The sequence below is a fragment of the Canis aureus genome, chromosome 26 (genome assembly GCF_053574225.1).
Source record: "Canis aureus isolate CA01 chromosome 26, VMU_Caureus_v.1.0, whole genome shotgun sequence".
NCBI lineage: Eukaryota > Metazoa > Chordata > Mammalia > Carnivora > Canidae > Canis > Canis aureus.
The window spans coordinates 33913032-33926749 of record NC_135636.1 but is presented as its reverse complement, the minus strand read 5'-3'; the positions used below and the strand labels follow the sequence as shown (position 1 = coordinate 33926749).

General features: G+C 42.9%; 2 long non-coding RNA genes across 2 annotated transcripts; one reads left to right on the top strand and one right to left on the bottom strand.

The window, feature by feature from the left end:
• Positions 1-4849: 4849 nt before the first annotated feature.
• LOC144298835 (uncharacterized) lies at positions 4850-6573 on the bottom strand. The gene is made up of 3 exons (XR_013365712.1): positions 6483-6573; positions 5535-6225; positions 4850-5313 (listed from the first exon to the last, which is right to left on the bottom strand). It is a non-coding gene; the product is annotated as an uncharacterized LOC144298835 (long non-coding RNA).
• A 92-nt stretch (positions 6574-6665) lies between these two features.
• On the top strand, positions 6666-10741 carry LOC144298345 (uncharacterized). The gene is made up of 4 exons (XR_013365294.1): positions 6666-7250; positions 7680-7803; positions 9624-9708; positions 10462-10741. It is a non-coding gene; the product is annotated as an uncharacterized LOC144298345 (long non-coding RNA).
• The last annotated feature ends 2977 nt before the right edge of the window (positions 10742-13718 follow it).

Sequence of the window (13718 nt, the reverse complement as noted above, 5' to 3'; positions counted from 1 at the left end):
GTTAGGGGCTGTTTCCTATCCCACCATTACTGTATTCCTTGGAATTCTCTTTACCCCGTAGTAGGTTATTCCATGTTATAGTTAGTAATTCTTTGTGTGAAACTTTTCTTGTTCAGAGTGCTATATGACTTTTGTCTACTGTTTAGACCCTGACTGTTTGGTATATTGTATTTTCCACATTGTCTACAATTCCTATCATAATCAAAAGGTAAATTAATGCTTATTTTCCCCTTATTAAGAGGACCATGATGTACATATATGATTATATGTACATATAAATCATATAAACATAATAATATAAATGTACAAAAAATGCAAATATAAACAATACAAAAATAATATAATGTAATACATAAATATATACACACAAATATATACTTTTATGGTAAATATACACACAGACATGTTATACATAAGTGTGTGTATATGTGCATGTCCTCTAATATAGAACTCTGCTTTATTGTATGAAATAAAGCATTCCTTTTTATGGTAACAAATAATACAGTGATTAAAAATAATAAAAGTAATCTTTTTCATAAACCATTCAGTACTTTTAACTAATTTTGGTACAATTCTTGTGTGGGCATAAATATAAGTGATAGTTTTCTTTGGTGGGAGATAAAACCATGAAGATTTGATTCATCTTACTGAATTTGCCATTTTCCTGGGAAAATGAATATGCTGTAGAGATCATCATATAGAAACTTTAAAGAGATCATCAGCAAAATCTTCTGGGTTGTTAGATGCTTGAGGAAGTAATTCTTCTTCTTTGGTTATTGGCAGGATTCTGTGTCTAGCTGATGATGGACCCAAACCATGGACCGAGGACCATGAAGAATTGTCCAGAAATTCAACTCAGTTTCCAACAGATGTTCAGTGGAAAGCAGTGCACATCCAACTCTCTTCTGTTGTGAAAACAAGGTAGACATCCTTCTTCTGTATCCTGATCACTCTTAAGCCAGTTTAAATCAATAATGTTTGTGATGGCACAAAGAAGGAGCTTTGAGAGATGCTAAGTCATACAAGGACTCAAGGAGTTAGCAGTCCAATTGAAGAAAAGGAAGTTACTCTGCAGTCACCATGAGCCAAACATAATGGTAGACTCTTCTGCCTCATTTCTCATACAACTCTCAACCAGTCATGAGAAGGATGGATTATTATTCCCTCTTTGCAGAAGAGAGCAAGTCTCAAAGGTGAAGAGAGTTGTCCAAGACCATTCACTTAGCACACAGCAGGGACAAGCAATAAACACAGGTCTAATGGCTCCTTGTCTCTTATTGTTTCCCCTAAACCATCATTTCTTATAAACATATAATTACCCAGCAAATCTCCTGTTTAAGTTACTGATTAAGGGCTCAGAGAACCAGAGAGGATGTGAGGTGAGATGGGAAGAGTTCATGGAAGCGCCAAATGGTTGCTTGCCTTTGCTTTGTTGGAGCATCACCATCTTGTTCCCCTAAACTGACACCTCATCATGTGCTGCTTTGTGACACTGCTTGTGTTTGTGCCTTGGGAAGTCATTTCTACTCCATAGCGTGGCTCGTCTGCCCTTCCCAGTGAGGTTGTCAGCACCCAAAGACTTGAGCACAAGTCTTTGGGACCCAGTGATCCCTCATTCTGATGCCAGAATCTGAGGTGACTGGATTCCTTGGAATTATTGGGAGGGAGCCTTTTCTGGCGGTGGGACACTGGTCTCATACCACTTTACATTTGTGCTGAGACTCCTTTTTAGATTGAGAAAATTGGCTTTAGCTTTATCTCTGCCACTAATTTACTATGCGATCCTGGGCAACTGAATTTTCTTTTAGAGGCTTCAGTTTCTGGATTTGTAAGTGATGGATTGATGTTCATGGTTTATAAGTTCTTTTCCAGCAGCTGCCTTATAATTTTTTGGGGGGCTGGGAGGGAAATTCCTTGATCTAGGATCACACAGATCTAGGATAACCTTCCAACTCCTCCCACTCTGCTCCCTCATGCAGGTCGGAAGGGTTGCATCGTCTGTAGACAGTTAAAAAACAATCAGAAAATTAACTTAAAGACCCACTCTATTTTCCTTTTTTTGTGTGTGTGTATATATATATATATTTTTTTCTTTTACTGGAGTTTGATTTGCTAACATATAGTATAACACCCAGTGCTCATCCTGTCAAATGTTCCCCACAGTGCCCACCACCCATTCGCCCCTTCCCCACACCCACCTCTCTTTCCACTACCGCTTGTTCGTTTCCCAGAGTTAGGAGTCTCTCATGTTTTGTCACCCTCTCTGATTTTTGCCACTCATTTTCTCTCCTTTCCCCTATGATCCCTTTCACTATTTTTTATATTCCCCGTTATGAGTGAAACCATGTAATGATTGTCCTTCTCTGATTGACTTACTTCATTCAGCATAATACCCTCAGTTCCATTCACATTGAAGCAAATGGTGGATATTCATCTTTTCTGATGGCTGAGTAATACTCCATTCTATATATAGACCACATCTTCTTTATCTATTCATCTTTCAATGGACACTGAGGCTCCTCACCCTCTTTTTCAAGTCTAAACAACGTTAGTGACAAAAAAACATGCTTCACTGGGGCAGATTGCCCCCTCCCTCTACCTTTTGGTAGATCACTGCCCTATTCATAGGGCACACTGCTGTTCTGGTAGACGTTCTTATGCCCTGTCTTCTCATAAATGGGTTGAAGACACAAAGAAGGCAAGCGTTGGAACCCATGTCATGTGGAAGAGCTTGGAACTGGCTTTCCTAATTCTTAATCCAGGGCCCTCTGTTCCAAGTCCTATCCTTTGTGAGCTGACTGTCTCTCTTAATGACAATGACCTGGCCAGAAGAGGCAGAGGAAAATCTCCCGGCCTAAAGGACCACATTTCCTGGCTCTTTCAATAGAAACATCTAGGGGTGGGGGTCTGGTTTTTATCACTTTAAGAAGGCACTTGAGCATGGGCAATTCAATTGAGCAATTCAAACTCTTCAGCTGCATCAGATAGAACACGCCAAGTAGTCACGCAGGCCTCAGACACAAGAGACCTGGAGATCAGATTCCAAACGCTGGGCACATGTACAGACACAGGGAAACCTCTGTAAAATGGGGATAATATTACTTCAACCAAAACGTTGTTGGAAAGAGTAGAGAGATAATACTCATTAAATCTCTAGTTCGGTTCCTGGCCTGCAACAACCGATGTCAGTTTTCTGTTTCTGCTGCCACGGTTAAAATTAACAGCCGGCTGGGTCCCAGGGCTCAAGCACATGGAGGGTGAAGGATCCTCCTCGCCCTGAGGTTGTGAGAGCAGGAGATGACGGCAGCTCTCTGCCTCCATAATTCAACCCACGTGGGTAGCGTGTGTGCTTCCACGCTGTGCTGAGGCTGCAGAGCGTGTGAGCTGAGAGCACGACCAGGGAGGCCAGCTACAATTTTAGCTCCAGCATGGAATTTCCTGGTTTTGGGGGGTCTGGAGTCCGAACCCTCTCTGGTGCTGGTGCTGCTTTTGCTGCCAGAACCGGGCGGCAGACACAGCTTATTTCCACCCGACCGCCCAGGGTGAGGGGGGAGCCCTCCTCCTGGGTCCTCCAGCACTTGGTGCTAGCCAGGGCCTCCTGGGCAAGTTCCAGCAGCTCCCTTCCTGTGCAAGCGCACGTGGGCTCGAACAATCACATCGCTCAGTCAGGCCCGGGTGGAGAACTGTTTGTCTCTGCCTGGGGAGGAGGAGGCAAGGGTTCACAGCTTCCCTAATAAAAGGTTAATTATCCTGCCCTTGGGTCCTGAAATCCAGTTAAAGAAATCATGGCTTCCATGTACCTCCATTTGTACACGAATAGAAACAGCCTCATGGCTCCTGAATGACTTACAGTCCTGACGTTGCAAGAAATAGAATCCACATCAGGCTAAAGGAAGCAAATAAAAAAAAATTTTTTTGAGGTATATAGTGGATAGTTCAGAGAAGTAAAGAAGCTGAATTGCCAGGCTTTGGGAAGGACAGAAAGCAGGACAGCCTGAGGGAACTCAGGGAAAGTCTCCAAAAAGTTCTTCTAGAACTACTCAGTTCCAGTGATTTATGACTTTTTAATACATGGCTCAAGGTTCAAGTTCCCTCACAGGGGGAGTCCCGTGGGCTAGGCTAAAGAAGTGACAGCCCCTTCAACTTTGTGTATCTTGAATTATGATTTGACTGATTGTTGTTCTGATGATCCGACTCTTGGAACCAACTCACAGTAATAAAACTCATAAATAGTAGATGTATAAACCAGATAGCAGACTCAATTTACAGAGTCATCTCTACTTTCCAGGTGAATAGATAATTTCTGTTTATTATCATGCATCTTTCTGTCAACATTCCATGAAAGCTGAGTCAGGTATTAAAAAATGGTTCAGTGAACTTGGGGATAGGTGATCTTCAGTGGTAATTCTATCCAGTCTGAGGAATAATTCTGGACATCTTGCTTCTTTGTTCCATTTTTTTCCCCAGCCTCCGTTCACATTCCTTCTCATTACTACCCCATCCACATGGCAGATATGATACAGATGGGTGTCTAAATTTCTAGTGTAGGGGGCTCAACAAGGCTGTCCCAATGAGATTCACAGTTTATAAATTTCACCCTAAAAGAACGACTCTGCTTCTCCCTATAACTGGAAAAAGCCTTCTTTAACAGAGTTATTCTCTCCACAGCTAATGTTGTGCAGCAATACATCTGTGTCGTTTTTGGAAGCCTTCAAGGAGGGTTGTAAAAACTTTTTGTATCCAATAGTTTACTGATAGAGAGTGGAGAATAATAGGACATTGCCAAAACAGAAAGTGCATTCTTGTTATGATATTTCACTGGATTGTCTCGTTAAGTCACACCCCACGGCCCGTCCTAGGTCAAAACAAAAACATAAAACCAAATGAGAAGATCCCTTATCAGACCACGATTCTTAAACACATGTAAAACACAACAGTCAAGAATGGGCACTCCTCAAAAGGTATAACAGCTGCCGTTCTGGGCTAGGACGAGTATTTTGATACTGTGCTTGGTTGTGCGAACCAGTTGGGTCCTCACGTCCCACAGCTGGCAGGATTTTGCTTATTCAGATCAGGCTGAGATGGCTTCACGAATTACACGGCTATGAAGGACACATTGATAATGTGTAGAAGAGACATTTGTGCAGGTTGTTAACAGGAAACATAAGGCCTTAGGCTGTGTCTGGTTCTGTGTGATGCCAGGAGAGTAGACATATCCAAAGATAGACAGATTGTGGAACACTTTCAATCATGTTGAAGTAAATAACACCCCCTCTGTAAATCAGAGTTCAGACTTCCAGCAATCGCAGGCATCTGGAGGAGCACACAGGTAAACAATGTGGGAAACAGAGAGACAGATCGATGCATACATACGGAAACACATCAGTGGCAAAGCATCCACGAGGCAGCAGCCGGGACATCGGCTCTGGTGTGGCAGCATGCCCGGGCACGGTGGGATTACAGAGGACTGTAGGGGATGACCGGGTCCCAGGAATGAATGGGGTCCATCTCCTTGGGGAGTTCCCAGAAGTTACCTTGAGGAAGATGCTGGGGCCTGCTTCAAGGTCTGGACACCCACCGCCCTTTCCTCTGCCCTGTCGGTCTTGACACCTTTTTATAGTCTGAGGCCCCTGGCGATGGCTCCCACTCACAGAACCACCAGTTCAGGGTGGTCTTTGTTGTCCTGTGATGTAGGAGGATGCAGAATAAGCTAAAGCTTACTCACATCTCAAAGGACTTCAATGTGTCTTGGGACATCTTACACTAAGGGGACATAAAGCAGATGATGAGTCATTTAGGGATGTGTAGTGGCAAGTCGAATCCTTAATCTTGTGGGAAAATGTGCCACCCTAATGCTGCCCATGTGAGGCCCAGGGCACGTCTGACTGTTCCAGAGGCATAATTCAAAGATGAGAAAGCCAAATTTTCTCAAGTGCAGAGGAAACTGGTAAGTGACACAAGCACCCGCAGAGGCAAACCTTCAGGCAAAAGCACTACGAGATGGTTCTTTGATGAGAGTTCCATAATTTTTCTGGAGAGAATCTGCAGCTATTCATTTATTAAAAATGTTATTCTTGACAAAAAGGTGGCGGGAGGAATAACACTGCGGCAGCATCCTTGGAAGTGTGTGTAGCTGGCTGGCAAAGAAGCAGCTCCCTGGTCCAGGCACGCCGGCCAGAGGAAGCTCAGGGGGACACTGGCATACGCTTGATGGAAGCACCAGAGCTAGGGAGGATAGTCAAAGCAGCAATGGGGGTGAAGTCAAGAGTATTCTGGATAAGATAATGGGGAACTTAATGCAAAGAAACAGAGTAAAGGCAAAATCAGGAGAAAATGTAAAATTGTGGTTGAGACATTGGGAGAGTGGAATCGATGGGAATAAAGGTCTAGAGGAGAATAGATCAGAAATACATTATGCAGAGCAAATGATAAGATCTGCCTTTGTGGTGAGTTTAGTGTCTGGGCTTGCTTGCAATCCTCACCCTGTCATTTAGAGGTGCAGAGCCACAGAGGGATGGGAACTTTAGGGTACGAGTGATGGCTGCAGGAAATTGGAATGTTGGGTGTATGTTGGTGCAGCAGAATGTTTGGTTCTGGTGTGTTCAGATGTTATGTCATCACAGACGGGTTAAGGTTCTGAATCCTCTACGTCTGGATGACAGAAGCTACTGTCTTAGTTCTATCCCCTAACTCCAAGTGGCCAGAGGGCTACTGACAGGCAAATTTAAGTTACACCCTTTCTGAGTACAAAGTCCGGGGTTATGGAGAAGACCTTCATTGATAAACTAAGTCTAATTTTGTAATGAGTAATATGAAAGATTGGACTTGATCCATTCTGGCTTATGGATGAGGGAACATGTGTTATTTCTTGGGTATCCAAAGACTTTTCTGTAGTGTCCTGTTGCATTTTTGGATTATGAAGAAATGGTCTTCTCATAGCCATATGAGACTTATAGAACAGGGATTTCTCCATTATCACTTGGCTCAGACTCTGGAACCAGTGAAGGATACTCCTTCTTACCCCATGGTTTCATGATGTACAAATGAGACAGGTGAATGGTAACTATGGACCAGAAAGGGGTATGTTCTACAACTTGAAAGATACTGAACATGACAGGAATTTCTGCAAAGTGAAGACTTCACAGAGGAGTAGCTTCTCTGGCTTAAACAAGGCATCTTTGTTAAGATATAATCAACCACACAGCCATGACTTCACCTTTATGAGAAAGAGAAATACTTGGAAAGACAGGGTAAGAGCACTGGCCTTCTAAGAAAACAGGATCTAAGACAGAGGGGGCAAAAGATTTTTTATCTCTTGGGGCAAATCTAACAGGTCCATAGTTGTTATTTGGAGAGGTAGACTAGCCTATGCCGACCGGCGTTATCTGGCATGAATGTGAGAATAAGAAGATGAGAAGTTGTGTATGTTTCACTGCATGGCTTGGGTTCACTGAATCTGGAATTTTAGTCCTTAAGAAATGTTTTCATAGAAAAGATGAAAGAGGGACACCTGGGTGGCTCAGCGGTTGGGCATCTGCCTTTGGCCCAGGATGTGATCCTGGAGTTCCGGGATCGAGTCCCACATCGGGCTCCTTGCATGGAGCCTGCTTCTCCCTCTGTTTGTGTCTCTGCCTCTCTCTGTGTGTCTCCCATGAATAAATAAATAAAATCTTTAAAAGAAAATAGAAGAAAGAAGAAAAGAAGGAAGGGAAAGAAAGAAAGAAAAGAAAAAGAAAAAGAAAAAGAAAAAGAAAAAGAAAAAGAAAAAGAAAAAGAAAAAGAAGAGAAAAAAGGTGCCAACAGGTAATGAGGATCTACCAAGCTCTGGTCATGGTTTTTTCCATGGTCTCTTTTATAAGAGAAGGGTGGCTATCTTTATTTTAAGAAAAATAAGATATGTTGGGTAAGATTGGAAATAGGATGGCTTGTCTTGTTATAAGGGTGCATTTATTGCTCCTAGTTCTGGAGGCTGGAAGTCAGAGATCAGGGTGCCTGGCTGGTTGGGTTCTGGCGAGGGGTTTGCTTCAGGGTGGCTGATGGCAGACTTCTCACTGTGTCCTCACTTAGCGGAAGGGGTGCGGGAGGTCTGTGAGGCCTTTTATCAGGGCATTGATCCCATTCCTGAGGATCCACTCTCATGTCCTAAGCACCTCTCTAAGGCCCCGCCTCCTAATACTCGCAGTTTGGGCAAAAAACACATGAATTTGAGGGGAGATGCAAATGTTTGGACCATAGCATTTGTTTACTAATTTTATGGGACAGATTGTAGATGGACGGTATGAAAGCTTATCTTTTTTCCCATCAAAAAATGCCTTTTTGGGGACACCTGGGTGGCTCAGGGGTTGAGTGTCTACCTTCGACTCAGGGAGTGATCCTAGAGTCCTGGGATTGAGTCCCGCATCGGGGTCCCCTCGAGGAGCCTGCTTCTCCCTCTGCCTGTGTCTCTGCCTCTCCCTCTGTGTTTCTCATGAATAAATAAATAAAATCGTTTTTTAAAGTGCCTTTGTTTTTATGTGGAAAGCCCATAAAGGGGAGTTTTGCACTTTTGCACTTTTTGCACTGGGGAGTTTTACGGGGAACTGTACTCAGAATACCTGATGCCCAGATGATGGTCAGGTGGCGTATCCTGCTGGAGACACCCCTTTACCTCTCCCCCACCGGGGAGAGTTTTGCACTTTCCATCCCGAAGCTGCATGTTTCCTCCACAGGCTGAGAACTGCTCCTAAGAAGTTCATCAGCTCTTTGCCCTCCTATTTGCCCCCTGGCTCCGCATCAGCGGAGGAAGGAACCAAGGGAGGCACCCGGGTTGGGGCCGGGACCACTCTGATCCCTGAGGCTGGGAGCGCCCACCCCGGCTTTCCCTTTCAGAGCCGTTTCTGTGGGTTAATGAAGACGTAAGCTCCCAGCCTCAGCCACACTATGTAAAAGAACCACTTATTGCCTGTTCCATCTCACTGACTTTTATGGTGATACTTAAACCAAAATGGTGAACTATTACACTTCATAGCCTGCAAATAAAAGCAGCATGTTAAAAAGTAGGGGCCGTAACCCCTGATCGGGCTGAAATGGCTTGTAATCTTGAGACGACTTTGTTCAGCTCCCCAGGGCCAGGGCCCAGGGCGCGGTGTCAGAAGCACACAATGAATCCCGGGGCCTCTGGTCCCAGCCCCTGTGCTGGGGGAGCTGAGCAGCCTTCAGCAGAGGCCCCGCTCAGAGCTTGCACATGCAGCCGGGTTCAACCACAGATGGTTGTGCGAGGGGGTGGGCATGGGAACGCAGGAGCGGGTCATGCCCTATGGGCGAGGTGCTGTGAGGGGCATCCTGCTCCCAGCCTCACCAGAGGGACCCCCACCCCACCCGGGGTTCCTTAGACTCCACTGTGGCCTTCAGCATACGCTCCTGTGCATGGGTAGAAGCCAGAGCCTCTGCCGCAGGCCCAGCGGGCGCGTTGGGGACAATGCAGCCCTCACTGGAGGCTGCAAAGAATGTGCTCTTTCCTGGTTTTATCAATCTGAACATAGCGGGGCTTTTGTTTGCTCACTTGCTTGTATAGGTAAAAGCTACACAAGCACAAAGAAAACTTTAAATAGTATTTGTCTTAATTTGGGTTCTCCCCAAAGCAGATGCGGAGACAGGGACACAAACGCCCGCAGGTGTCTTGGGGAGGAGATCCAGGGCGGCATGGTGAGGAAGTGGGAAGCAAGACAGGTAAGGGGAAAGGCCAGCAAAGGAGGTGCGAATGAGGAGGGGCTCCGTTCCAGGTAAGTGGGTCACAGTCCCACGGGGACTGACCTCAGAGAGGTCAGAGGATTTTTCCATCACTGCCTTCCCACGTCGAGGGAGGTTTGCTCCAGGGGCTTCTGACCTGCCCCAAGCCAGCAGCAGAGACACAGACACACGTGCACACACACATACACACACAGTAAGGGAGACAGAGAGAGAGGTGGAAAGCCAAAGCCACCTATATAGGAACTACGGACAAAGCTGCTAGTAATCTTTGGGATGGGCCAAAGAATATGGGCAGAGGCCAGGAGCAGCACCTGCTATGATTATAAATAATAAAGAAGAGGAAGAAAACATTCTTCTTTCTTCTTGTCAAAGAAACCCAGCTCCTGTTTCTTGGTATGAACTGCATGGAAAATGTTTTTAATGTGTCTTTTTTTTTTTGTGGAAATGCCCCCTCTCTTTCTATGTGTATTTGTATGCATGCCTGTGTGTAATATTTATGTAGCATATATATGTTATATATATACTCTCTCTCTTTCTCTATCTATATATATGTACTCCTACAACTTTGTTTTCAAAAATAAATGCAGGCATCTACCTCATTTTTTATGATAGTTACATAGTCTTCCATAGAAAAGACATACATAATTTTTTGTGGTCTGTTTTAATAAACTAGAATGAAAGTAATTCATAAAGTATACAATAAAATGTAATTTAACATGTTTATCTTTACAGATTTTCCAACTACATGGCGGTTCAGAGCATAGTTACTGCTGTTAGCTAAATTGGATTGCTCTCATCCATTTGCTACTGACATGCTGTGTGACCCAGGATCAGTCACAAAGTTCTCTAAGCCTTATTCTTATCTGGGGAATGCAAATACACAGAGTACCTACCTAGAAGATTTCTGGAAAGGATAAAATTAGATCATTTGTGGAAAAAAAAAAAAAAGCTCTGCATATCAGTAATGTTCAAAAACATTAGCTGTTAGTATTATACTCCCCAAACAGCCTTTGTCAGGCTACGTGTGTTAAAAAAAATGGGAGAATCATTCATCATAACCACAGAGACAGTGATCGAGTTTTGAGAAGCATTTGATGTGGCTGGCTGTCCAGTTTTCTCAGCACCATTTATTGAAGAGACTTTCTCCCCTTGTATATTCTTGCCTCGTACATCAACTATACTTCAATTAGAAAAAATAAATAAATAAAATTCCCAACAAGAAAAAAGAAAATTCAGAGGACAGAATAATGAACAACCTACAGGTAAAGACGCAGGACTGTCAGTTGGATGAAGGTTAATAAACAATTTATTTTACTGAAGAAAGGGAAGTGTTCGTGAGATCTTTACATTATTTAAGCACTGATTAATATGCTAGCAACAGTACCAGGTGCTTTCAGGTGCCTTATGGCAGTTAATTTGTACACAAGTTGACGGTCGCCTTCAGTTCCTTCTTTTTGTACCACAGTGCTCCCTGCATTGAGAGGTAGAGTCTATTTCCCATTCTCTTGGATCTGGCTGGAGTGGCCCTAGTGATCTTTGTGACCAATAGGATATAGTGGAAGCAACTTTATGGGACTTTAGCGACCATGTTATGGGAAAGCTTAGAGCTTCCACTTGAGTCCTTGGGAACACTCACATTGGGGGAAGCCAGATGTCATGTGAGAGCCCGACTCTTCTGGGCTCCCATGCTGTAGGGGAGCCATGTTCTCTAGTCATAGTGGGGGAGCTGGTTGGAGAGTGAGAGATTCTTGACCAACCTCCAATCATTTCAGCCACCCCGGTGGTCCTAGACCAAGAATCAGACATTGGGGGCAGCCTGGGTGGCTCAGCAGTTTAGCACCTGCCTTCAGCCCAGGGCGTGATCCTGGAGACCTGGGATCGAGTCCCACATCAGGCTCCCTGCATGGAGCCTGCTTCTCTCTCTGTCTCTCTCATAAATAAATAAAATCTTAAAAAAAAAAAAAAAAGAATCAGACATTGGAATAGAGAGGCGTTCAGATATCTCCAGGCCCAGATGCGTTTGACTGCGGCTGCTCCAGAGTCCCTAAGTAAGAATTGCTTAGCTGAGTTCAGCACCAGGACCTCCCAAGATGATAACAAAGTTTAGGAGTGGTTTGTTACAAAGTAATAGCTCAAGGGAATGGGCACATAGATGGACAAGCTAAAAAAGAGGCACTCCAGGCCTCTACTTACTTTCTTTCTTTCTTTCTTTCTTTCTTTCTTTCTTTCTTTCTTTCTTTCTTTTTTTTTTAAAGATTTTTAAATTTATTTATTCATGAGAGACACAGAGAGAGAGGCAGAGACATAAGCAGAGGGAGAAGCAGGCTCCCTGCAGAAAGCCTGATGCAGGACTTGATTCCAGGACTCTGGAATCAGGACCTGAGCCAAAGGCAGACGCTCAACCCCTGAGCCACCCAGGTGCCCCCAGGCCTCTGCTTTCTTCATGCTCCTACTCATTTCTTCAATCTCAGTTCATTCACCAACTGTGCAGCAGTGTTGGACCCAAACTACCGAATATCTGCCTTCCCTAATGCCAACTAGGAGCTTTATGAGATAATCGAAACATGTTGCCCTCATTTGTTAACATAAACACTTCAAATTCTACTACAGAAGATTTTTGTTTAGAAAAATTTTATACAGGTTAAACAATTCTGTTATGTATGTCAGAGAACGTAGCTGTGAGAATTCTTATTATTAATTTATTTGATTATTTTATTAGCTAAATCTTCTAACAAAGGAGATGTTTTCAAACATCCATTTTCAAAACTCTCTCCCCATAGCCTGTTTAATTCACCTCTCAGATACTTTGTTCCTCGTTTTAAAAATGTTGCCTTAATTTTGAAGTGAGAGATTGTATTTATCAGTACTACTGGCATCATGGTCATTATTACTTGATTATCTTGTAGGTGACATTATACTGAGAGGTTTTGCCCTGGTAGAAAAGAAAATGTTCAGTAAACTTAGAGCCCTTGTCATTTAAAAAAGAAAGATAAATAACCTTAAATCTAGCAGCTTCTTTACGTTCTTTGCTATATTATAAAAATTACTTTTTATTGACAGTCTCTATTTCATCATAAAAGTATTACTTTGTATTTTAAGCATCTTTTTATAAAATTAAGCATGCTGATGACAAACTGTAAATGCTGTTGCACATCTATGGCTTCAAGTTTTGATGGTTTTGCTAACATCCTAATCTACTCTATGAATTTCGTGTCTGGAGCTATCTTTGTGATTTTACTTGGAATTTTTTAAAACTAAATTCTACTAGTAACTTATAGTTATTCCATAAAATATTGGTTTCCTAACAGTCATTCATTGCTGAAATATTTTTTCTCCATTACATACATTCTTTACTATGTTTAAAAAAGTTCATTCTGTATTTCATGGCAAATTCCATAAGGAAAAAAACGTTAGAAGCATCTGTATTTTACCCAATTGTATAGCAAAACTCACACACCAAGTAATTTAACACTTGACTTTTCAGATCTTCAGCGAGGTTTTCTCTGTATCTTCCAGCAGAATCTGCTGACAAAGGAATACGTTTTTATTTGTCGCCATATTGTTTTCCGTATATTATTTCAGCTGTTTTTTGGCATTGGGAAGATTGAGTATTTTCCCCAATGACTTTTCTTTTGGGCTTTGCTAATATGCAGTAAAACTCAAAATAGGCTTCTAAACATTTAACGAGAAGTTTAGTGAAATTTTGTCAAGTACATCATTGGGTATTGCATGACTTTAAACATGGCTGAAAATATATAGTCTTGCTTCCATGTTCTGGATGCTTAGTTTCCAAATGTCTTGAAAATTGTGCCTAATGGTGCCAGCTTTATTGGCTATCTTGTAGGTGAGAGATTAAAAGGGAAAAAAAAGAACCCAGGTTTGGGGAAGCCAGGGGCAATTACACTAAGCAAAGCTGATAAAATTGAAATTGGGTGAGAGTTTCCAGAATAAAATCTCTGATAGTTCCAGATAGTGTTATGTAAAATATA